This window comes from Pieris napi, chromosome 23, assembly GCF_905475465.1.
Source record: "Pieris napi chromosome 23, ilPieNapi1.2, whole genome shotgun sequence".
Taxonomy (NCBI): Eukaryota; Metazoa; Arthropoda; class Insecta; order Lepidoptera; family Pieridae; genus Pieris; species Pieris napi.
In genome coordinates this window covers 6,863,730-6,890,964 of record NC_062256.1, presented here as the reverse complement: position 1 = coordinate 6,890,964, position 27,235 = coordinate 6,863,730, and the positions used below count along the sequence as shown (strand labels likewise).

General features: G+C 34.1%; 1 protein-coding gene across 1 annotated transcript in view; it reads left to right on the top strand.

The window, feature by feature from the left end:
* Positions 1-433: 433 nt before the first annotated feature.
* Positions 434-27,235, top strand: part of LOC125061553 — a 138,123-nt gene continuing 111,321 nt past the window's right edge. The window contains exon 1 of the mRNA XM_047667024.1: positions 434-569. The gene's annotated coding sequence lies outside the window, so the exon portion shown is untranslated. The remainder of the gene's footprint in view (positions 570-27,235) is intronic.

Genomic DNA, 27,235 nt, shown 5'->3' with positions numbered 1-27,235 from the left:
TACGCAAATTGTTACCGATATTAATAATTAAATTCGGAAGATAGTATTTCAAAAGAGCCTAATAGGGCGGGCGGGCTACGTATCGTGTGCAAGGTCGGTGGGCGGGAAGAGTTCGCCTGATTCAATTCTCTCTACATTACAATATTTTCTTCAAATTAAAATATAATAATGTTGAAGAGATTTCTCCGAAGCTGGCAAATTGCATGCATTTGCAATTTCTTTTCCACTCCGCAATGAGTGGTCTTAGTGTCTGCTACTCAGTGCATCTTCATTTACTTTATGTTAATAAGTTGGTGCTTAGCCGGGGAATAGTCAGCAGTTTTAAGGAGGCAAGCTGCAACCTTATCGCAGGGGCGAAGGAAGCTCTGGGGATGAAGAGGGTTCGGGGGGAGGTCTGTGCCCTGTGGACCTGTCAGTGCTGGCCGTCCCGCCCTCGCGTGTGGACGCTACGTCGCTGTTTCATTTCGATTGTCGTGCTTTTCACGAACACATATTTCAATTCAATTAAGTGTGATAAACATTGCAGGTGGATAAAGTTTATTAAGGGATGATAACGGCTGAACTATCGGGTTTGTAAACAATGTTTTGTTATTTAACTTTTAATAATATTTACACATACAATTTTGATCATTGTATGTACATATATTATAAAAAAGTCTTTAACTTATATGGTAAACTATTTATAATGGTATATTAATTACTAGAAGTAATCATAAAACTCCTATTTTTCCTTCATACATAGAATGTTATAATACTGTTTTTCCGGAAGTAAATGAAGAGATTTAATTAATAAAGTATATACGTATAATTCTTCACAACTTGCAACAAAAACAGGCATAATTTGTCTTAATTTATATTAATATAAAAGTTTCGAAAAAATCTTTTCTTGATTAAGTAAAGAATAAAATACAATAAGGTTACGACGTGGTGTAAAAGACTGCAGTTAAATTGAATTTAAACCTTAAGTTAGGTGGATACGGTTGATATTTCAGAATGGTTGTGTTAGTGACTATCTAATCGTGTCTGCGCAGACGAAGATTGACGACATAGGTACCATAATACATTTGCGGTTGACCTGAAACTTTGAAACGACTTTTCCACTATCAGATAGGTAAAATTAAGCTCTAACTTGGCAGTAATTATCATTTTTTTATTTTACAATTATAGCTTAAACTTCTTTTGTTGCCTATTACTGGAGGTTGACTGTCAGTCTCGTGAAACCACTTAACACAGCCTAATAGTTAAGAAGTCAATAATGTGACTCTTTATTAAGAATGAGATTGTGATGAAAATAATAATAAAAATGTACCTTTTGAAGGAATGGACTGTAGAATCACCTGATGTTAGGTTTATAAAAGGGCCTGGGACTAGTGCTAGACAGGCTACTTCTAATTAATTTGCGATATTTTTTTTAAATAAGTGTTGTTTGATGATTTGCTATTTTTAAAGAGTACCGAGAGTTTTCGCCGGCTTTTTCTCTCGGCCTACACCCTCTGTCTTCTTTGCCGATGAGTAGGGATGCCTACAGATTCAAATTTAATGACGTGGAATAAGTGATACCTGTATCTTATTTCCATAATAAACATATTTTTTTGACGTGATAACGTCTTTAAAATCGTTTTAGTCGGGTGACATGTTCAGAAACTTGTGTCACACCAAAACCTCACGAGCGCGATCGCAGGTATAACGAGAGAGAGACGGACCGATCTCCCGTCTCATCTCGAGCGCTGCCAGTCATTCCGTGAATGTATGAAGAAAAATGTATATCATAGTCGAATAAGTAAACTTGTCATTTTACACCCGAAACTTATCATCAAAAGTGTGAATAAAACGATAGATGTAATTTAAAATTTGAAAAAATTGTTATCTTCATTAATTCCTTACTTCCCAAAAACTTATATCACCAATAAGACGTTATCACGTAAACATCTCAATCGTAAACCTACTTTACAAACAACCAATATTTTTTTTTAAGTGACAGTGTCTCCAATGGACTCTCACATTGCCACGTGGATCGCAAGTTCATAGTCGTCCTTTGTAGAAATGGTACTCTTCAAACCTTTGAGTTAAGATTCAGAGTCGAGACTTTGAGAATTATAAGTCCCGTAGGACTTTGACTTTGTCTATATATAGTATATACTTTAGTCTCTATATACTTAGGTGTACTTAATATACTTTTCAATGCCTTAAAATTAATAGTAATATTTTATCAGACTTGTTACGTACGTACAATGTTCGTAAAGTAACCTCTATGACGACGTAACATTCAAATTAGGGATGCATCGATATGCCCTTTTTGCCGATACGATACTAATGCTGATACTCTTATAGAAATATCGTCGATACTGATACCAAAGCTTAGTGAATTAAATAATAATATTAAATAATGTAAATATATCAAGTTTGGTTAAAGTTTTTAATTTTTATTAAAAAACAAAAATAGTCACAAACTTTGAATAAGATTAATGCTCGATATTAAAATTAAGAATTATAATTAAAATAAAACAAATAACTCTTGATAATTTAAGTTAACATTGATACGATTTTTGTTTTAAAAACAGAATACTCATGTTTTGGGGAGCAAATCGATTACGCAATGTCTGTGTAAAACGCGGGGATTCCCCGGACATAGATAGACAGTGCCTCATTTGCAAAGAACTAGATCAAACAACAGACGTTCCGCAACCACGACTTCTTCCTTCTACCAGCCCGTCTCTTGCCTTGAATTTTGCTCATTATTATAAGCTGCAACAAGTCGTATCGATGATGACACAAAACGTTCCCGAGAAATGCGACTTTCCATATTTTATAATAATAATAATGATTTATTTATTGCAAGAATATGGTAGAAAAATGTGTAAGGTAGTACAATCGTAAGTTCGCATATTCTGCCACACAATGGCGCGCAAATTTGTCTTAAGGAATTTTACATTATTAGTCAAAGCCAATTCTTATATTATTTGTATCGTACATGCCATCATACTATTACTATTAAATTTTTATCAACCACAGTGTCTCACGCAAATAATCATTAATAATAATAATAATAATTATACACCAAGTCGCTTTTTAAAGACTCTAGTCGGAAGATCCTTTAATTCCTTTGATAATTTATTGTAAACCTTAATTGCCATACAATTAATTTAATTTAACAGTATGCATAAAATTTCTTCTCTCTGCTCGTTCACGGCAAAGCGGCAGGCAAAAGGAGACCTGGCCGCAGACGCACATCCTGGTTATTCTATGTATAGAATATAAAACATCGATATATCAGAATAAGTCTTATATTCTTGGCGGGTCAAAGGACGACGTTTCTTAAAGTTTTGTGCTTGTCTTCGTCGCGTTTTCATTCACGACAATTATACAATGGAGTTATATTATATATATTAGGTATAACACATTGTTATCATATATCAGAACATATCAAGCAAGGATTATCAAGATAATTACGTGTGCGGTAATAACGCTTTTGCTACTCTCAATGTTAGTAGGCACTTAATTAATAATGTACGGCACTGTATAGCTCCCTGATTCTGTCCATACGTATATAAGGAAAATTGTCCTCAAGGGGCCACTAAATTAGCTCGTTAGATTCAGAATGTAAGGCCGAGGTTACATAATGGGATTAAGTACGGCCATCTAAGTAAATAAAGCCTTTTTTCTGTTTGGTTTGAATAATAGATGTTAATTCTATTATAGTAATTTACTAGCCACCGATGTATCTAGTCTAAGTCTTATTGTCTTGGACACTTTATTCAAATTTAATTTTGAAATATTTACGTATAACACGTGTGTAACTAAACAAAGTGAAAATACATTTTTTGTGATTTTCTTGTTTGTCTTTCGTTCATCTAAAAAAAAAAAAGCAAATTTTAGGTCTGTATATATCTGTATCTGTTTCATGTCAATAGGTGATCAGCCTGTGCCTGACACACGCCGTCGACTTTTTGGGTCTAAGGCAAGCCGGACCCAAAAAATCGACACCGTATATGACAGAAGGTCTATTAAAAAATCCAATGATCACGAAACATGCAGAAATCTGAAGCTTAGACCTAAAAAGGTTGTAACGCACTGTTTATTTGTAATTATTGTTTTATAATTATTAGGAAATCACTAAAACAATTTCACATTAAACCTTCGGTATATTTTTTCATATTAAAACACATATTGTTTAAATTCTCAAAATCTATTGAATTCTGATATACGGGATTCATACATAATTTCTGAACCTTCTATATCTTTGTTTTTTTTAAGACAATTGACCTAGTCCCATGCTAAGCTGGTGAAGCTTGTGTTATGGGTACTAGGCAACGCATAAACATATTATACATAGATAGACCTAACACATATAAATACATATAAGGCTCGCGAGTGCATTGCCAGCCTTTTAAGAATTGGTACGGGCATTGGTATGGGCAGCTGGTTCCACATAGTGGTGGAAAAATCTTACCTTTTGTAGAAGCTAATTAGTGTAGCTTTTGACGAAACAAAAATCTTGCCCACAGCTATTAAAAGTTACATAGTCTAGCTACATTCATTAGCAGAGGTTCGGACATAAAACGCAACAGTTGCACGCGGACATGCTTTCGTCTCGCAATTACTGTTTTGTTGCCTCTACTTCACGTTATGTTTGGCCGATGAGCAACGTTTCAAGTAGGGGTACTGTGTACAACAGAGCAACAAATAAATAGTATAGAACACATTTTGTGTTAAACAAGAGAAATTCTCTGTACAGCATAACACGTATGAATTGTGTAGAAATAATTAACATTTAATTTACACACACAGTTTTAACACAAAATATGTCATAATAAGAAGTAGACGTAAGATATATATAGGAAATCTAACTAAAAGCAGTTTTTTCTAAACCCAGATGGAAATTGGCTATCAAGAAACATTAAAAAAATGTACATTAAAATCACGAACATAAAGAATACAGCAAAGCTTTAATCGTGGAATCGTTTTAGTGTTACTTTGAATGTGTGTGTTGTTGTTGAGTAGAACCAGCTGCCCACTGAAGTTTTTCCGAACCGATACAGCTAAGGGTCCTTTAAGAAAAGAGCGTACCAATTCTTAAAGACCGGCAACGCACGCGCCCTCTGACATTGAGAGTGTCCATGGGCGGGTATCATTTAACATCAGGTGAGCCTCCTGCCCGGTTGCCCCATTCTATACAAAAATGTCCAAAACAGTAACTACAAATAAACCACAGCGTTAAAACCTTAAAAGGTTCCGCCTCAGATTTCTGAATAGTTCGGATTTATTGCTTTTTTCTTAAAGCCTACTGTGCCTGATATACGGGGGTTTATTTTTCGGGTCTAAGGCATGCCAGTTTCCTCATAATTTATTTATTTATTTTTATTTATTTATTTATAAAAACACCTGCCTTAACAGGGGACCCTAAATTGACACGAGCGAACAATAAGGTATATACTGTACAGACGAAACACAAAAAAACAAACATATGAAATTACATAATAAAAATACAAGAAATTTACTAACTACTATAGGCACTAACAAATAATATTACTTTTGTCAGCTCACTCAACTCACTCAACGGACGATAAAAAAGGTCATATGTATTTCGTTATGTAAATTAATACACCTGTACCATACTGTTTCCTTCATCATACAAGCGAGTGTTAAATGCGCACATAGACAGAAAGTCCATTGGTGGGTTTGAATTTACGATCTCAGTGATGGTACACTGATGCCACTAGGGCAACCGTGCATTCATATTGAATTCGAGGGAATAATAGGGTAAGCTTACATTGGAGGTCGTAATTAAAGTCAATATAACATTATTGTGAATGTAACTTTATCAGTTAAGTATAGGATTACGTGTGTAGCGGGTTTATATTGGCTTATTGTTTTGTTCATTCAATAAAAAATAAAAACAAATCAGTGGCGCTTCAACCTTTTTAGGCCTAGGCGTCAGATTACTGTATCTGTTTCATGATCATTTGTCAATCTAATAGGCAAGTAGGTGATCAGCCGACTGTGTGACACACGCCGTTTTTGGGTCTAAGGCAAGACGGTTTCCTCACGATGTTTGAGCAAATGTTATATGCGCACATAGAAAAACAGTCCATTGGGGCACAGCTGGGGATCGAACCTTCGGCCTCAGGGATGAGAGTCGCCCGCTGAAGCCACTAGACTAACACTGTTCATGCAATACTATTATTTATACACAGAAATATATTCCTTATAGATTGTGTATAAACTCACGATTTGACAAAGTATAAAACAAGTGAAGAATTTAATATTTATACATACAAATATCGAAATGTATGGAAATAGGATTATGCAAAAATATTTGATCATTCACAGAATTTGATCACCTAGTCTAAAAAAGAAATAAAAAAATTCGTTCGTCCCATGACTCTTTTAGCCATAGTCATAGAGTATGTTATAGTGTATGCAAAAACATATTCAAGATTTTTTGCTTAGAATATAAAAGGAAGAAACTAAAAACTAGAGACTTTAGGAAAGTAAAGAGACAGTGTTTTCTTATCTACGCGAACGATCGTATCTTGATGAACGTTAGGTCACGACACACTTACGATACATGCTCCAACTGAAACTTGTGTTTTATTACTTTCTCTAAAAGGGTCTTGTAATATTCCTGTAATATTATTACACATAAAATGAAAGTCATATTGGACACGTTTATTAATCATAACTAAAATTAATAATAATAAACTTTTTTTGCCTCATCACAATATTGCATTTTACAGGTTTACTGCTTAATGCTGCAGGTTTTCACCACGTTAGTCATTGACTGGTGGCTATAATAACTAGACCGGGACTATAGAAGTCCTGTCGTAACAGATCACCAGCCTTCCATCGCGGATGGATAATATACAAAGATATTTCTAATTATAAATGATAATAAAAATTGACTATAAAGTTCCTAGTTCTATTTAAGTGGGTTTGAACTATCGGAGGTATAGTTGGTATTAATAAAACCATATGTTATGAGTCGAGTTCGGTGGCAGTTGTTGTTTGTATATGTACAAATATATGTTAAATAAAACACTTTGTTTGAAGCTGGGTGTCAACTGGCTTTAATTGTTTGAAACATGAGCTTATAATAAAGATAATAATAGGGGTAGTGGGGTTGCGACGCTGGATTAATAAAAAACTAACTTGACTTATTGAAGAGTTCGTAAATCTAAGTGACACTTATGTTATTGGACATTATCGGAATCGAGAATGTTAATGTTATGTTAAAAACTAAAGGATGGCCTTTGCGAAGTGCGATGATTGTACATTTTGTTTACGCTACTAATTATTAACTACTTAACTAATGTTAGGTAACATAACTTAAGTTTAAAAAAAAGCATAAATAATAGAATCAGAAAAGTTTCACATAATATTAATTGTATATTTGCGATCTTAGTTGTAGCATGTTCTAGAACACCGGTCTAAGAACAATCCAAAAAAAATAACTTTACGTAAATTAGTGTGCGATATACCCTCTCTTAAAACAATAATAATAATCTTTATTCATTTTCTCACAAAAACTTAGTACATAAACAAGGGACAGTTATATACTATTATAAATAAATAATTGTCTTACTTCTATTTAGGGAAAATGCTACTTTGTGTGAGACTGATGCCTGCTAAAGGTAAGAGTACCTGTGTTACAGTTCAACAGGCCTCTACCACTTCGGATCGACAGAAGGTCATAAAAAGTAGAGAAAAATTTAGTGAGAATAAACAATCATTATTACATAGGCTGCAAGCGATCGTAAACCACATGTAATGCTTGCATGCTTGCTTAAAATCTTATGTTGTAGAAATAAGAAAACATTTCAGTCACTCTATCTTCGTAAAGCAAAGGCGATGAGAACTAGGAGAAACTGATCGTGGTTGGACACAGGAGGCAAAAGATCACGTGGCCCTTCACCAACCAGATGGACCGATCAAGTGAAAGACTCATCGTCCTCAAAACTATACAGTGTTATAAGAGAGGCGTTGGACAGAAACCGGTGGAAACAGATCCGTTCCAGATGTTTCCTTTACCTGAAGAGAGAGAAAGTATTTTTAACATTAACCTACGAAGGCGCACAGCTGCTTAACTACCCACAGATATAAAAAATATTACTTCTATCAATTCATTAAAAGCTAAGTGAATATGTTAGACAAAATAACTTTTAAATTCATTTCTTATTACTTTTAATTCTGATTTCTTTGGTTACTTTTATTTTTAAGTTTATTGCATGTACGGCTATCTTTTATTGTGATTATTTTAAGAACGACTACAATGTTATGTTAATCTAGAGTATTATTCTCATGTACGTGACATTTTTTGTCTTTTTGAGAAATAACGTCTTTAAACCTAACATTAGTATACGTCAGTAACTCGTTTTTAAGTATTGTTCATGCAAAAGTTTCTGCTTAAAGATGTACCAGAGTGTATCAGGCGCTATTGCGCTACAAAAAATCTAATATTATTTTAGCATACATATCTTAAAATGAGACGCATTGTAACTTTAACCGAAACCCTTTAATAAAACTGAGAATTCTCTTGAATTTAGCTTCATTAATTCCTAAGGCGAATACTTACTTTAGCAATAAATACTAAGCATTAACGTTTATCTCAAATTTAACAAAACAGTTCACTGAACTTTACTGACAATTTCTTGTAAACGGTCAAACAACACTAGTTGGAATAACCTAATAACCTCATGAAGCTATGAACTCGTTTCATGACAAAACGCAATATAATTTTCACGTGGAAAGTCAATGCAAAGCTTAACAGTCTTAATATCATTTATGCATGCACACATAATTCATTGAAGCATAAATAATAATTTAAAAATAGAATAGTATTTTTATACGTTTAAATTTAAATGGTAGCCTAGCTCATAGCCTAGCGGTCTTATTAAGTGGCAGCTAGGTGAGGGGTACCGGGTTTGATTCCCGGTTCGAGGGAAAGTTTTAATTTAATTTAAATTTGTTCTCGGCCTTTGGGAGGGTTGTGCGGTACCGGGCGAGTGCCTAAACCGTACATGGAGGACACGGTCGAATTTCTAAAGACAAGCACGAATTATAAAAAATCCCATACTTGACGCTGGCTAATGCACAAATCGTGCCAAGCCATAAAAAAAAAAATTATATGGCATGAAATGGAAAAGGCAAGTTCGAATATAGAATTCACGTCGGCGAGGTTTCACATAGTGTGAAAAAAATTAATGAACATATATAAGATATCAGATTTTGTGCAGTGGGCAGTGTTGGCCTAGTGGCTTCGTGTGTCATCCCTGAGGTCGTTGGTTAACGTATGTCTGCATTTGCTATTACTTTTATTTTGACGACTCATTGGTCTAGTGGTTAGGACCCCTGACTGCAAATCCATGGGTCCCGGGTTCGATCCCCGGCTGAGACGAACATCGATGTGATGAGCATTTGGTGTTGTGTTTAGGTCTTGGGTGTTTAAATATGTATTTATATGTCTATCTATCTATAATATGTATGTATATCCGTTGCCTAGTACCCATAACACAAGCTTCACCAGCTTAGCATAGGACTCAGTCAATTGGTGTAAATTGTCTTTAAAAAAAATATTCTCTTCGGCGAAGGAAAGTGAGGAAACAGAGGAAAACACAAAAAGTCAACGGCGTGTCTCAGGCACAGGGCTGATAACCTACTTGCCTTATAGAAGACAAAAGAAGCTACCTACATACTTACTATATTTTTATACAAACAGAGTAAATTTTTTCCACGCTTGAGTAGTAGGTATAGTTTATGGTGACGCATAATCCTTAAACAAATTAAGTATTAAAAAACGGATTAAATAAACTCTTATTTAGACCTAGTTTATACACCTTCTAGACGAGATACTTGTAGCGTTAGAAAACTATAACATTTTAAGAATTCCACGTTCGTCGCATATTATTTTTTATTACTTTGTAGCAGTCTTCTAGGCTCAGTGTGTCTTTACTAAATTTATCAAATGAATTGAACTCACAACCTTACTAGAAAGAGAAAACCTCGTAGACCGTTGGTAGGATGGAGTTGTCAAGGAAATAATAATAGGGTATCGAAGTTGGACGCAATAAGGCCGAATTAGACCAACAAAGGGCTGTATCTGATGATCATGATGAAATTTATGTAACAAAGATGCATTGTAGATATTCAGAGAGTTTATTCAAAATTCGTTGTGGTACGGATGGCTTGGAATTTCACGAGGTCGACTTTATTTCGCGCTATTGAGCACTGAGCGGTGCACGGCGCTCTCAACGCAGAGTACTTCAAATACGTCTTTCGAATCGATCGATGTTTAATACTTTTTTATTCATGTCGCCGCAGTGTGAGCTAACTCTTTGGCTTATGAAGAAAATAAGAACTATTTGGTAGTGGAAATATTCACTATTGTTTTGAGAAATGGTTACTAACAAATTTGTTTTAATTTTCTCCATTTGTCAAATCTGTATTGAGAAATGTTAAAAATATACTCTTTTATGATGAAATGGAATTCATCTCTATTTTCACTGATGTTGATTGAGAGACAAACCAAATATCAAATAGACTTTTATCTTTACGCTGTGTAAAGTGTGGCTTCATTAACTAAATGAGGCTTGTAGTACGTTCAGAAATTAAGATCACTTAAAGAAGAGTATACAAGCAAATTAAAACTTTATTAACAATAAAAATAACATTAATAATAACACAAAACAGGTAATATTAATTTGTCAAGTCATTTGTAAATATCATTCGCAAATTAAAGCTTTATTATAAACAATTGTTATCTTAATGTAGACGTAAGCTAGGAAATACCTTATTTTCGTCGAGAACATTTTGTTAATTGATGGTGTTTTGAGAAATAAAGGATGAAAATAACATATTTCATTTCAAAACACTGTTTTTCAAGAAAATAACACAATTAGGGAGTTTACAGGAAAACAACATGAAAATTGAGTGCTTTGAGTGGCTTCCTTTAAACTTTATCTAACTTTTTACTTTTGAAATAACGACCTTATCAGCATAATTTAATATTTGTAACGGATTTATAACGAATCACACTGTGTAACTAAGGTAAAGTTAGTTTAGAGAGCATTTAAGGCAGTATTTGCACCACCACTATGTGGAACCAGCTGCCCACTGAAGTATTTTCGGACTAATTTGACTTAGCGTTCTTCAAGAAAAGAGCGTACCAATTCTTATTAAGCTGGCAACGCACTTGCGAGCCTTCTGGGAATGTAAAAGTAATTTTTAAAAAAAGTTGTAGTCAAAATCATTTATTCATATAGGTTCATAAGTGTTCATAACACTGCCAAAAAAGAAATACATTTCAAATGCTTCTATTTTACATTTACTGCCAGTTCTCAAATCAAGGGCGTAGAACGGAAGAGAAGGACTGGCAATCTCTCCGCCACTCTTTTTAATCGCCAAGTTTTTTATTTTACACAACGTTTGTAAGAAGCTGCAATCATTACACCTTGTTCCACATGACTTCTTAAGTAATTAATAGTTCATTAGTAATAAAAGAATAAACTAAAATAAAAGATGTGTCCTCTATCAGCAGGAGGAATGGTGAAATAGGAGCACGCACTTACATTCTCGTGGGGACATCACGCAGCGGCGGTTATCACATTAACATCAGCTGAGCCCGTTTGCCCCAAGTTACATAAAAAAACAATCGACAGCCTGTGGGCGGTAGTATGAACTTGTTTCTAAGTGACCCATCTGCTCGTGTCTCATAAAAAAAATTTAAACTTACCTTAAACCTTCTCCTCGGAATTTTATTTGTTAAAAATACTAACACGCTTAACCACTAGGCTAGCTATATATCGACAATATAAAACTCATAAGGGATAAAAGCTTTTATAATATCAACGAAAGCTTTTCAATAGTATTATACTATCAATTTAATCGACTTCTATTGAGTTTATACAAAAATATAATCAATTAAAGGTATCAAAACGTATTCATTGTTATAAATGAAATGTGGTACATAACAAAACACGATTTATCTAATATTTATTTTCTTCCTTTTGTTAGGATAACATTTTATACCACACAGCTATCCATGCAGTTTAAACGTAAACAAAATTTTGTACTTTAGAAAGCAGTAATAATTATTACTGTAGGGGAGTTTAATTTTATGATATGAAGTAACTAGCAAAAATAAACAGTATCTTACGTATTTCATATTATAATGGTAAGTTAGTAGTTGGTATTTGTGAGCAGTGTTGGCCTAGTGGCTTCAGCTTGCGACTCTCATACCTGAGGTCGTAGGTTCGATCCCCCCGGCTGTGCACCAATGGACTTTCTTTCTATGTGCATATTTAACATTTCCTCGACGGTGAAGGAAAACATCGAGAGGAAACCGACATGTCTTCGACCCAAAAAGTCGACGGCGTGTGTCAGGCACTGGAGGCTGATTACCTACTTGACTGTTAGATTTAAAAATGATCATGAAACAGATTCAGAAATCTGAGGCGTGTAAACGTACTTTGGTATGGACTTGTATGTACCACCTGTACGTACCTCTGTTATAATAAATAAAGGTTTCTAATAACACATATTACTTAATTACGAGAAGAGGCATCAGTAGTAAAGAAAACATTTGTTCCTGCAATTATAATACTTATTATATGATTGTAATTATATAAGTTATTATATAAATTGTATTGTAATATATTGTATATACAATGTACATTGTTTTATCTAGAAAATACAGTTCTAGGCTTAAATAAATGAGGATAAGGTTTTGTTATTAATATAACATGCCATGTCTGATTGCTAGGTATATTAAAAGCTACCGTTCGATAACTAAAACTTTGCCATTTTAATTAATAATGCAAGGAAGAAAAATAGATTCATTTTAGTTGGATTTTATTTGATTGCTGTAGATAGTAAAATTATTTATTGTACGCACTAAAATGATAGAAGAGTTATCTTGCATTACGGAGCGTTCAAGTATTACGTATTATGGGAGGGGGGGTTCTTTTGTAAAACGTTACGATGCGGGGCGGAGATTAAATTACGCGTTATTGTTAATATTTTTGTCGACTTACACCACAATAGTAACTAAAGAGTCAGTAGGTGGTCACGAAACGTTTTACTATACTTGGGTACTGAAAAACGTTACGACGAGTTACATGGGGGAGGGGGGGTCAATAATCTCCAAAAATTGTGTTACGTAATACTTGAACGCTCCCTTACCTAAAGTACGTACGAACTACGGCAAAAAAAAGTTTACCTACGAAGGCGCACCGCTGTATAATTAACTACCCACAGATATAAAAAATATTACTTCTATCACTTCATTCAAATCGAAGCTAAGTGAATATGTTAGACAAAATTACTTTTAAATTCATTTCTTATAATGGTAATCCATATTTCTTTGGTTACTTTTATTTTTAAGTTTATTGCATGTACAGCGATCTTTTATTGTGATTATTTTAAGAACGACTACAATGTTATGTTAATCTCGTATTATTCTCATGTAAGTGACATTTTTTGTCTTTTTGAGAAATGTAGTCTTTAAACCTAAAATGATGCAAAATAAAACATGACACATTACTAAATCAGATTTTGCAGTGTACAACTTGAATCTGGAGCAGCGGTTAATATAACAGTTGAAATAACTTGACGAATAGCCGAGTTTCTGTCGTATTACCGCTACCAGCTCCGTCTTCTATTGACCGGTTAGGATATTCAACAAATACCATTCATTGTTCGAATTTCAATTTACAATTAAAATGTTACAGTGGATGAATACACCGGCCCAAATTCGATGATTTTCGTGAAACTTGAATTTGACAGCAAGTTTGAATAGCACGAATGAATGCGTATATGTTTGTGTTATTAGAGCGTATTTTATCAATAATAAATAAATATAAATAGTACTGGTATTATTGTGAAAAAGCGTGGGTTGCTCTATAGACGAAAAATATGGCACAGAGCGCCCCGCGCTTTTTCACAATAATACCAGTATTTTTTGTTCATTACCATTTGCCTAAATTAGGAATTATTTTTCACTTTTTAGTTTGATGTGCTTTAAAAGCGTGTTTTTTAGTTTTTTTAAACTATTATTTATTTTTTAGTTTATTTTTTTTTCGGATTATTGCATTGTCATCGATCTTTGACAGGTGCGCAAAATTTGAATAAAATCTGTCCGTTTAAAGTGGGTCAAAATCGAGTCCGAAGGAGTCGGTTACATACATACATACATACATACATACATCCATACATCCATACATCCATACATCCATACATCCATACATACATTCATACATACATACAGGTGAAGCTAATATAAAGCGTGTAGAAATGGTGCGTATTTCAACAATAGAAAGGCTAAGGAAGACAAAGTTTAAATAATTGTGAAATTGAATCGGAAATTATTATGGTTTCTTTTAAATGTACTGCTTATTTAGGTAGTTTGGTCGATGGAAGGTTTGTGAATAAAGATGATCATATATTTTTATGGGACAGGAGCAAACGAGCAAGCGGGTCACTTTAAGTAGTGCGGCTGCTCATGAGCAACAAGAGTTATTAAACTCATATTTACTGTAGATTTCCTTTGCTTTCTTTGTAATTAAATGTCTTCTATACGTACCTACGGCTTGCTTCAATGCAACTGGTCCAGTGAATACAATATTGATTAAAATATTGAAATATTTTACAACAATCTTCCAACTTACCGTGTCTTTGTTTATCATGCTTCTTAATGAGGTTTAAGTTTCTATTTAGTCTTAGTTATTTTTTTTTCATCGTTTAATTTTTTCACTTAGCTTGCTTATTTTCTAATATAATTGATGTGTATTTGGATGTCATACTTTCTTGTATAATTGAAGTGAAAACTTCTTTAGCGGCGTTGTACACTTTTTTGTAATGGGTAAAAAATTTTAAACCCGCGTCAGGACACGTGACCTGATTGAAAATTCGTAAGACGGATGGAGAGTAGACAGCTGGAACGGCGTATTTAATGTAATATAAATTGTCATGTTTGTGTACGATAGCGCAATAAATAAATGTTGTATTCTACCACATAAATGATAGTACTTTTATACTGTAAATTAAAGCAATTCCTGCAAAATTATTCCCTAACCATTCCAAAATATCAAAAAAGTACAACGTTAATATTCAAGTTTTCACTTCTGCCCGCACTCCCGGAGTGCATCCCGTCGTTTTTTTTTAATGCATACACGTTGTTTTAGAATTTATAAATACATTAATTTATATTATAGTTTTATTTAATTTATGCTCCCAAACAACACACATGTTAAAACTAAGATAATATAACACTTATGATATTTTGTTAGAAAAAAGAAGTATGTGAAGTTGACATGAGAACTTAAGAAGGCAAATACATTACGATCGAGTAGCCTGTAATATCGCATTTTTTTTCGCATACAGACTCGTTTTTTCAAAAGCAAATGCAAAGGATAATTAATAAAATAAGGAGTACATCATAGTCATAGGTTGAAGGTATATTTGCTGTACACAACACGTTTTATAGAAGAGGGGGCAAACGGGAAGGAAGCTGATGTTAAGTGATACCGCGTATTGAACACTCAATGCCAGAGGGCTCGGGACTGCGTTGCCGGCCTTTTAAGAATTGATACGCTTTTTTCTTGAAGTCGCACTGGTTTGGAAATACTTCAGTGGGCAGCCGGTTCGATATAGTGGTGGTGCGCGGCAAAAACTGCCTTAAAAACGCTCAGTTGTGGAACGATGGACGTCGATATGGGTGGAATTACGTATACTGCCTCAACGTCCGATGATAAAACTCAGCTGCAGGTATTAATCCGAATGACTCCTCTGAACACTGTCCATGGTAAACGCAGTAGAAGATGCAGAGTGACCCCACACGCAACGCCAAGGGATCAATTGCCCGTCAACGATTCGAACTACTCTTTGTTGAATACGGTCAAGTGGAAGGAGCTGATACTGGGGGGCTCCCGCCCAGAGATGAGAACAGTACTCGAGATGCAAGCGGTGGCCCGGATTGAAGTACCGTCTTGCCTTGCTGAGGACACTAAGCTTTTTGGAGGCTAATTTAGCCTGAAGACAGTCTTATAATATTTAATTCAAAATCATAATAAAACAAGTTTTAATCCAAATGAAAGTCTTGAAAATATATATTTTTAAACCACAGGTATAATTGGACAGACTATTTAAGGCATGAAATTAAATAAAAAATTCAATTAGAGGTGCCTGTTCGTTGAGCCTTTTCCATGTAAATTTTAGGGGCTTAAGGGAGTAGGGATCTCGTAGCTGCCGTGGTTAAATAGTAGACAATAATATAATTTAAATTTTTACTACAGTGTTATGTAGATGTAATTATAATATGGTATTGAATTTGTAATGTTTTATAATTTGTATAGGTTTATAATTTGTGTAGGTTTATAATTTCGGATATATCTTAAATTAAATACACGATGTATTTCAATTTATCATCATCAAGATCATCAAGACATCGTTTTTAATTTGATTAATAAACCATTTATTAATTTTAATTTGACTGGTACAATTGTTTTTTTTAAATAGAACATAGGGCAAACGGTCAGAAGGCTCACCTAATGTTAAGTGATTCCGCCCGCCCATGGATACTCTCAATGCTTCAAACGCTCTGTCGCCAAAGAGGGCACGCAAGTGCTTTGCCTTTTAAGAATTGGTAAGCTCCTTTCTTAAAGAACAATTAGTCGAAATAGTTCGGAAACACTTCAGTGCATAGCTGGTTCCAAATAGTGGTGGTGCGCGGTAAAACTGCCTTAAAAACGCTGATTTCATTTAATTATATTACACATCATACACATCGCAACCTATATATAAGCTACCCAAAAACGCTTTTTCTCCTTTATTCCCTAATGATTCCAAACTTTAGACATTCACTAACAGTCTTAAACAACATCTTCTGAACCTGTAAATTGAAACAGAAAATATTCTAATTAACTAACAGTAGTAATATCATAAGTGTTATGTAGTTATTATTGTCAAGTACCGTTAACTTGTAAAAAGGAACAGACTAGCTGCCTACCATACAGGGAATCTTTCTTTTACCTAAGACACTTTCTTTTTACCTAAATATACTTTTATTATATAATAAAGTTCTTTCTTTCATAATAATGAATTGTATTGTTTGTAGAAAAACACTTTTTTAACGGATTGAAGTTATGTGTACTCCCTCAAAGGCCGGCAACACACCCACTAAAAATGGGTGTCTATGGGCTGCGAAGACTGCTCTTTTTGGTCGTCCCGCAAGCTCGTTTGCCCCCCTATTATATAAAAAAAAGTATGTATCATAAATTTACAATTATTTTATATAATTTTAATAACCGACGTTTAAGACAGAAGGTGTTGAATGTCAAAAAGTATCACAGCTGTAGAAAAAAAAAAGTTGTTGTATTGTTTGCATAAGTAAAATATCTAAGTGTAATACAAATGTAAGGAATGTATATCCTTATTAATAATAAAAATTACGTCAAGCAAGAGTTAGGAATGCCTTTGTAATGGTAATAAGAGATACGGGACTCTCCCAGAGGAGCACGCAACAAATGAATTTCGGTCTCAGCTTTTCGGATAGATTACACCTTTAATCGAAACAATTGAAAACGTTCATATATTTATGTTTATTTAAAAATACACAATTTAATTAATTACACTGAACACAATAGTGCCAAAAAAAATTATTACACTCTTTGCATATCAAAATTAAATATTGATAAGTACATAAAGTAATTATAAAATATACAATATACGAGATTGTATATAAAATATACAATATTGGACCATATGTATGTTAAAAAGAACCAGTGGCGTTACAAACTATTAGGCCTCAGATCTGTGTATCTGTTTCCTGATTATTTGTTTTTTCTAATAGGCAAGTAGGTGATCAGCCTTCTGTGCCTGACACACGCCGTCGATTTTATGGGTCTAAGACACGTCGGTTTCCTCACTATGTTTACCTCCACCGTTCGAGCAAATGTTAAACGCGCACATAGAGAGAAAGTCCATTGGTGCACAGCTGGAGATCGAACCTACGACCTCAGGTATGAGAGTCGCACGCTGAATCCACTAGGCCAACACTGCTCATGTTAAGTAAATACTAAAATAAAAACCCGCTAGGTCATATTATTTTCAGAATTTGTCTAATACATACAAAAAAGCCAGCGATGTGTACTCATGCGTAAATGCAATTATAAGTTCAATTAGCTTAATTGAGGGCGCATTTGTAAAAACCCACTCTAGGCCTTGTTAAGTCATTATCGGTTTATGTCATTATTAAACAGGCATTTAATTAAATTCCATATTTGATTTCGAAGTTTGTGTAAGTCGGGGGCTTTGAGATTAATTAAACACAAGTTGCGAACATTACATTGATTGACAAAAGGATCTCGCTGTCAGGATTCTCTTTGTTTGCTATTGAATTAAACAATAGCTTGCATTCCCCATTATTATTTGTTTGTCCTACGGACATATTTTAGTTCTATAAACGGTCAAGGTAAACTTAATATAGAGAAGTTCTGTTCCATTATCCACACACGCTCACAAATTTTGTACTAAGAATTTCAATGCTAAACATATTATTAATTGCTTACACTCTAACTATGTTTTTATAAGAGGTAAATGACAAAAGCGGCGCTTATAAAACAAAGAAATCCCTGCGATGACACAATATTCTTAACAAATTTAACTGCAAAACTGTAATCAAATGTCCAATGCACATACTTTTAATTTTAGAAATTAGTTGCCTAAAGGGGCAGAAAGATTAATGCGAATTAAGAAGGAAGATATTTATAGGACGTACGTGCTCCTTTAGAGTACATAGTTATATCTTGAGTCCGTAGTGCTTTAGTACAATACAATATAGAGATAGTATAAAAAACTAACACAGGGCACGCTTATATCAACTCTTAGGTACACTCAAATACATGCGCACACACACCCATTCATACACTCACATATTCACACGTACTTAATGTCTTATAAGACTTGTGTTTGATTAGATGTAACTTACTTTTTCTCAAACTGTTTTAATGTACCATGTACCACTGACTAATTTTTATCAAGTTACCCACACAGGGACTCCCTAGTGTGGGGACTAGCGATAAATGAATTTTGTCACTACCCTTTTGTCATGAATAAACTTTTTATTATTATTATTATTATTATATAGTTCAATAGTAAGTTCTATATTATTATTTTTTTGTATCCCGGCTACCCCCGAGTGGTACCTCTTTTTATAATTCCAAAATAAATCGCCACAAATCAAAACATCAATCAAAGTACGCCAGTCTTTTTACACTGTAAACCATTGAGGAATCCAATCCGTACTGACTTTACAGGATAAAATTTGCGAACTATTGATTAAATTTACGGACCCAAGCGACGTAAACAAATAGCCGAAGCCATTTGTCACGTGGTAAAATACTGCAGTGTGACAAAAACAGAGCAAAGCAACTGATCAAAGATTAAGCGGGTAAACTTTTCAGTGCCCCCATTCCATTTTCAAAAAGTTTCATTAAGGAAAAGTTGACGGGTACTTGCCGCTTTATTGTCCAATTCATTTGTGTGAAAACCGCAATGGTAAATAATGAAAATGCTGCGCGTCCGACGCCTCTGACGATGATTCAAGCGAGATTATTGTGCACTAAGTTTGCCTTGCCGCTTATTTCATTTCAGAGTTTCAACAAATAAGTTTTTGCATCCCTATTTAATTATAATAAATTCACAGTTATGTAATAGAATGTTTAAAAGTGGAATTATCGTTTAATTTTAAATTTAGAATTGTAAAACTGTTTGGTCATAATACAAGTTTTCGAATCCCTATCTAATTATAATAAATTCACAGTTATGTAATAGAATGTTTAAAAGTGGAATTATCAATTAATTTTAAATTTAGAATTGTAAAACTGTTTGGTCATAATACAAGTTTTCGAATCCCTATCTAATTCTAATAAATTCACAGTTACGTAATATGTATAATGATTAAAAGTGGAATTATCGTTTAATTTTAAATTTAGAATTGTAAAACTGTTTGGTCATAATACAAGTTTTCGAATCCCTATCTAATTCTAATAAATTCACAGTTACGTAATATGTATAATGATTAAAAGTGGAATTATCAATTAATTTTAAATTTAGAATTGTAAAACTGTTTGGTCATAATACAAGTTTTGGAATCCCTATCTAATTATTATAAATTCACAGTTACGTAATAGAATGATTAAAAGTGAAATTATGAATTAATTGTAATTTAGAATTGTTAATCTGTTTGGTCATACTAAGGCAAAACGTTAGGAAAGTTTTAAAATTCTAAAGTAAATTTTGTTTAAAAGCGCTATCAAGTTTATTCTTTGTGTATTTGTATCACGTGTAATGCAAAGTAATCCAAATAAGTACAGTACAAGAAACTTCGAGAATTTGTCTACAGTGCCAAATGTCCAAATAAAAACTTCGAGCATTATCTTAAGCGCAAACAGTTGGAATATTTTAAGGATATTCCACACAAATAGTAGGTAAGGAATGCTAAATACCTGTAATTACTGTTCATCCTTCCAAACATCACAAAACTCATTTGGCATTTGGCCACCTGAAATAGTCACGTTTATGAGGCTCCGTTTTTAAGCCATTTTTTCACCCAAATTTCGAGGCAACTTGCCATAACAAAGTTAAGCGAGATACAAAATTAATTATCACAGTACGCTTATATACACGGCCGCATAGTTTATTTAAGTACTTAGCGGGCTTATTTCGAACATAAAGATATATAGTGGTTGGTTAGTTGTTTTCCACGAAATACAGGTGGGGAGTTTTGAGGCAGTTTTAGAATTTAATTATTTGTAATACTGTGTTAGTTAAATTCTCCAACGTTACGGCTGTGATCTGGCACCAATTAGTGATGATGGGGTAAGCATCTCACTCTCTTCTACCGTATTAACCATGGACAGAGAAAAAAGAGTCGTTGGGATGAATATTTGCAGCGGAGTTTCGTCATTGTACGTCGTGCTAGAATACAATATTCCATCCGTATTACCTCGACGTCCGTCGTTCAAGTGTTTTAAGAATTTTTTGCCGCGCACCACTAAGTGGTACCGAAACAGCTTAACAAATAAATAAAAAAAGGGTGCGTGTACTTATGTACGCGCGTAAGAAGTTATACTTCTTTGGTATTATTAAAAATAGTTTTTGATTGCATGCAAATAATTAATTACAATTAAATAAACAAAGACTGGAAAAAGAGTCATATTATAGTCAATAAAGTTCAGTTTACATTTGAAAAATTAAATAAATAAATAATTTCTTAAGCATGTGGATAAATATTATAAATATAAATACACAGTGAACAGAGGCGGCGTGCGTGCCAACATGCGCCACTAACTTCATTCTGTTAATTTTATGTCACACGGTGCGCGCGCATCGTAATATTTCACTCTCATCAATTTTTCATAACGCGCCTATAGAAGTATAACTTTAGTAAATACAGTTAACTTAGTAACAGCTAATCTTTGGTAAATATCTTTTTATTTGTGTTATCATACTTCCCTGTGTGTTTTGTTTGTTAGCCTAGTTGACACCCCGAGGTGTCTAATTACGAATGTGCACTAACGGATCTATCTATGTGCGCAATTAAACTTTCTACTAATGAAGATAAACATTAACAGTATCCAACTCAAAACAATTGACGGCATTTCTGAAGGCTGATTAGACTCTAAGAAACCAATGAAATCGAAGGACATATATATATATACCTAGTCCAGCCAAAAGTTCAGTTACAAATGAAGTACGATATAGCATTAAAATGTATACCTATTTATTAAAGTCTAAGCAAAACATAAAATATATTCTTAAATGGTCACCTTTGGCTTTTATATAGGCTTTAATCTGTTTGTCCACGAATCTATGGATATACGCACAGTTTCCAAGGAAAATAACGCCACTGCTTACTCCAAAGATGTTTTAAGACTCAATGTCGCAGAGTTGTTTTGAGCAGGTTCCTCTAAAACTGACCATAATTTGAAGTCTAAAGGGTTGAGGTCTGCTCTTATAAACTCCGGAAATCGAGTCACGGGGAAATCGGTATGACGGTATTTTTGATCCCCAACAGTTGTTATTTGAAGAATTTTTTAAATATTTTGGAAATAAATTTAGTCTACGTGCGTCCTAATGTAGCATTCTAGACCGCTGCGATTTGAGGTGGCTACTATCCTAAATTACCTTTTCTGTACTCAACACTGTCATTATGGCAGCTTGACCCTTATTATGAAAAATTAAAAGTATATATTTTGTGAATAAAGGACGCGTAGCAATGAAGAAAATCGCTTCGCTTAAATGCTGTTTCCGCTTGGAATCTAATTGTGAAAGAGTTTGTGTAACAAACATACAACATACAGTTTGTGGAATTTAAACACGTTTTCTAATATAAGTTAATTGTCGTTATTCTATCACAATCTTGGATTTATTTCTAAATGCGGTATTTAGTCATAAAAATTATAATAAACCATATAGGTTTTCCATTAAGTATTATAATTAGCCTGATAATTGATGACTTGTGTTCTGTACCATATTTGCCGTTGCACGCGAAACATAACTTCAGTACAAATTCGAATATTTGCCAAATCCGATATTGTGTTAGGATTTGCTGAATTTTCTAAATTAAATAGACTAGTCATTCATTTTGTATGGATACACTTACACTTATTTGATATTATTTAATTGCGTCTACTGCTTGTTGCGGCGTCCATGCGTCGGGTTGTGTCTCTTCCTAAAATATGGCGAGGGGACCGATGGCTGGCCATGCGTCATACTCGTGAACGGGTGCTACTTGTGGTGACTGGTCGTACTTGAATTCGTGTATGGGATGATATTAGTTATTTCGACTATGTGTTTGCGTGTTGTTCCCACGAGTATGTAAGTGCGTGCTCCTATTTCACCATGTCTCCTGCTGATAGAGGACAAGTCTTTGTTTTTAATTTATGTTATTATTATTAATTACTTAAGATGTCATGTGGAACATGGTGTAATGGTTGCAGCTCCTTACAAACGTTGTGTTTTTTTTTTTTTTTTTTTATGTAATAGGAGGCAAACGGGCAGGAGGCTCACCTGATGTTAAGTGATACCTCCGCCCATGGACACTCACAATGCCAGAAGGCTCGCAAGTGCGTTGCCGGCCTTTCAAGAATTGGTACGCTCTTTTCTTGAAGGACCCTAAGTCGAATTGGTTCGGAAAAACTTCTGTGGGCAGCTGGTTCCACATAGTGGTGGTGCGCGGCAAAAACTGCCTTAGAAAACGCTCTGTTGTGGAACGACGGACGTCGAGGTGATACGGATGGTATTTTGTATTTTGCCTTGACGTCCGATGATGAAACTCAGCTGCAGGTATTAGACCGAACAACTCCTCTGAACACTCTCCATGGTAAATGCGGTAGAAGATGCAGAGAGATCCTACATCTCTACGCAACGCCAAGGGATCAAGCCGCACGGAAAGTGACTGGTCGTCGACGATTCGAACCGCTCTTCGTTGAATACGGTCAAGTGGAAGGAGCTGGTACTGGGGAGCTCCCGCCCACAGGTGAGAGCAGTACTCCATGTGGGGCCGAATTTGCGCCTTATATAGTTGCAAGCGGTGGCCCGGAGTGAAGTACCGTCTCGCCTTGCTGAGCACACCAAGCTTTTTGGAGGCTAATTTAGCCTTTCCTTCCAGATGACCGCGAAACTGAACGTTATTCGATATGTCAACGCCCAGTATTCCGATGCTAGCTGAGGCTTTAAGGAGAGTGTCTTCGAAGAGGGGAGTAGCGACAAAGGGAGTTTTTTTAGCGGAAAACGCGCATACTTGTGTCTTCTTGGGGTTAAATTGGACTAGATTTGATTAAATCGGACTAAATTTGGAATAGATTGTGTAAAAAAACATGGCAATTAAAAAGACTGGCGGACTACGCCCTTGATTTGAGAACTGGCACTAAATGTAAAGTTAGAAGCATTTCATATACATTTCTTTTTTTTTGACGATCATAAGTATACATTGTGTTACCTATATGATTAAATGATTTTTGAATTGGAATTTATTACGTTTTTAATTTATGAAATTCGATATAAAATTCAACATAAAACTTTTTCGACACGCTATATTTCTTTCATAACCTTTTTTCGTGTACGGCAAGTAATTGTATATTTATAAAGGACAAATCGCGTTCTTTCCTGCAGAATTAAGTTTTGCATAGAAAATGAGATTTCACCGGCTGATGTATCAAGGCCTAAAGGCAGGTTTCGTATAATTCAAACTTATTAGGAGACTTTAGCTTTTGTTTTTTAAATATCGAACAAGTAAATATTTAAATTTGGAACTGGTTTCTTTGACTTGGCACGTTACCGACGACATTATTTTTTAAATATTCTATACCATACAAAGAGTTGCTTGAAAACCAGAAATTCTAGCGCTGGAAGATTCTCATTTCGGAGCCCAAAACACTTTTTGGGTAGCAGAGCCAGCAGCGGGAGTGAGTGAATAGCGATTCTGTTGTTAAATTCGTCATTTATTGAAAAAAATTACAGGTGTTGACAAATTTTGAAGTCATTTGACATTTTTAAAGAATTGTAATAATACCACGAATTCAAGGCATTAATTTTTTATATACCATACTTTACAACCTTCTAAATTATAATGCAATAACAACTAACTTAATCATTGACAAAATCTTATTTTATTAACAAATTAACAGAACTAATCTAAGCGTACGACCAACCAGGCTCCAGAAGATAAAACACTCCTTATATATAAATTGTATTCGTTTTTACAACAAACTCCCGAGCGAAATTAGAGAATTATAACTGAATAAATTCAAGCTATTTAAATGATCCTAATCCTTGGAATTGATTTGCTCCAGTTGCTCCTCAAAACTTAGCGATTAAAAAGAGTGGCGGAGAGTTGCTTGCCAGTTCTTCGTGCCCTCTACGCCCTTGACTTGCGAACTGGTAGTAAATGTAAATTTAGAATCAGTTTATCATCTTTTCTGTTGACATTTATAAGTGTACTTGTTTACCTACATGAATAAATAAAGAAGACTCCAAAGAAGCACTCGTAATTGCAACTATATTTTAAACACAGAATCTCAAAGCATTGCCAAATCTCTCAGTACATAAAATATATCTCAAAGTTTGTAATGACTTTAATCACAAGCGCTGTGATATTCTGCACGATATTTTAAAAATCCTATGTTAGTAAATTCTAAATGAAGTCATAAAGCTTGCACGACCTCGACATTGACGTCACTATTTAAACAGAAAAACAACTAGAACGACCTTACTTAATTACACCGTTGAAAACTTGCTAACAATGCTTCATTTTTTATTATACTCTGCTATAATACAACCTTTTTGTTGAGTCAGAATTTTTGAATATTTAGAATTTTTTATCGCTTTTTTATCTTTGTTTATGTGAAAGTATACTGGGGGTGATTTATAAAAAGTAATAATGAGCTTGACGCAACTATCTTTTATCAAATGTTTCTTTCTTCTTAATTCTTTTATTAATTTTATTTTAAACCGTGTGAACTTCACTTTTAAGAACACGACAAGACAAAAAAATACTTCTATTTTTAAAAACAAAAGAGAATTTATTGTTTATTTTTTTATTTCTGGGCTATGCCTGCCAGTATTTATGTTTTTCTTTACAAGAAGCCTGTATAACATTATCACTATTTATTAAACACATATTATTTATTATTTGTATTGGAAAGATCTAAACATTTTTTTTTTATATCAAATATATAAAATTTTCGTGTCACAATGTTCGTTCCCATACTTTTCCGAAACGGATTGACCGATTCTTACGAAATTTTGTATGCATATTCAGTAAGTCTGAAAATCGAACAACACCTATTTTTCATCTCCCAAAATGTTAACCCCTAAATTTTAATTTTAATTTTTTAGACAAATTTTTTTTTTTTATTCAGCGTACAAAAATACATACAACCCTTAATTGTCACCCCTCTACGATCAACCCCTATTTTTTATTATAGTAGTTTAGATAGTTATTTTTATTGAACTAAAAAAATGTTTCCTGGAAATAAATAAATGGCCTACCATGGTATGTAAGCATTCCCTCTTTTTAAATGTAGGTTTCCCTCCAATATTGCCCTGATTAAAAAACAAATACGAATGCGTGAAGTTCATTATGGTTCCTAAATGGAAAAACTGTGTTTGTGTCATCGCATATTCATGGGGCATTTTCGTGAGTCGACCTCCCAAGATTTGCGCAACGATTGTGTAAACAATGTCTAATGGAAGGATTTTCAACTGGTTACTTGATATATTAATGTGTTATATAATGGTGAACAACTCAAAACAATTGACGGCATTTCTGAAGACTGGAAATTAGAATCAAAGACACCCATGAAATCTAACGTCATATAGAGTTATTGAAGATTATTATTATATATTAGCACTAGCAGACCGGCCAAGCGTTGCTGTGGCTAAGGTTTTTGTTATATTACATAGTAGTAAACTATTCAAGGGAATCGGTAGGAGAACACCAGTCATGGGGACCACCATGATTCTTGGTGGTTATGCCATTAAATTGTAGCTTATGTGAAACGTTGGTGCTTTCAACACAGCGCCATCTGTTAGAATTGTGACTATCAAATAATAAACAAATATTTTGCTATAAAATAATATTGCGGGTATAAATTGAGATGTAAGCGTTTCCTATCTTTTAAGTTAGATCAAAGTGCACACAATGTGCAAATTTGATTGATATCAGTTCGGTAGTTTAGGAGTCCATAGCGGACAAACAACGTGACACGTAATTTATATATATTAAGATTTAAAACTTGCTTGTTTTTATGTTTGTCTACATCGCGAGAAAATTGGTATCACGGTGATGATGTATGTCTGATATCAAACTGTTGGCCTGTGAAGAATAAAATATCAATAAAACACAATGTGTCTGCCCCACAATATACCAAACTAAACCAAAATATAAACCCGTTAGGTGGCTTGTTTGGCATTATTTGTCTAATGGCAGAGACTAGCTACCCTACCCTAGATTAGGTAGTTCCTAATTTTTTTTTCTTTCGTAGTCTTTTTTATATTTATCTATTTTGATAATTACTATAATTCTTCGTAACTGTAGTTCACGTACGCTGAGTTGCTTGGATAACAATAAGAAACTGTTTTCGGACGTCAAGGCAGAATACAAAATAACAAGTCATCACATACAAACAACCCAAAAAATTATACAATTGAAGAATATAGGTGGTGGTCGTGGGTTAAG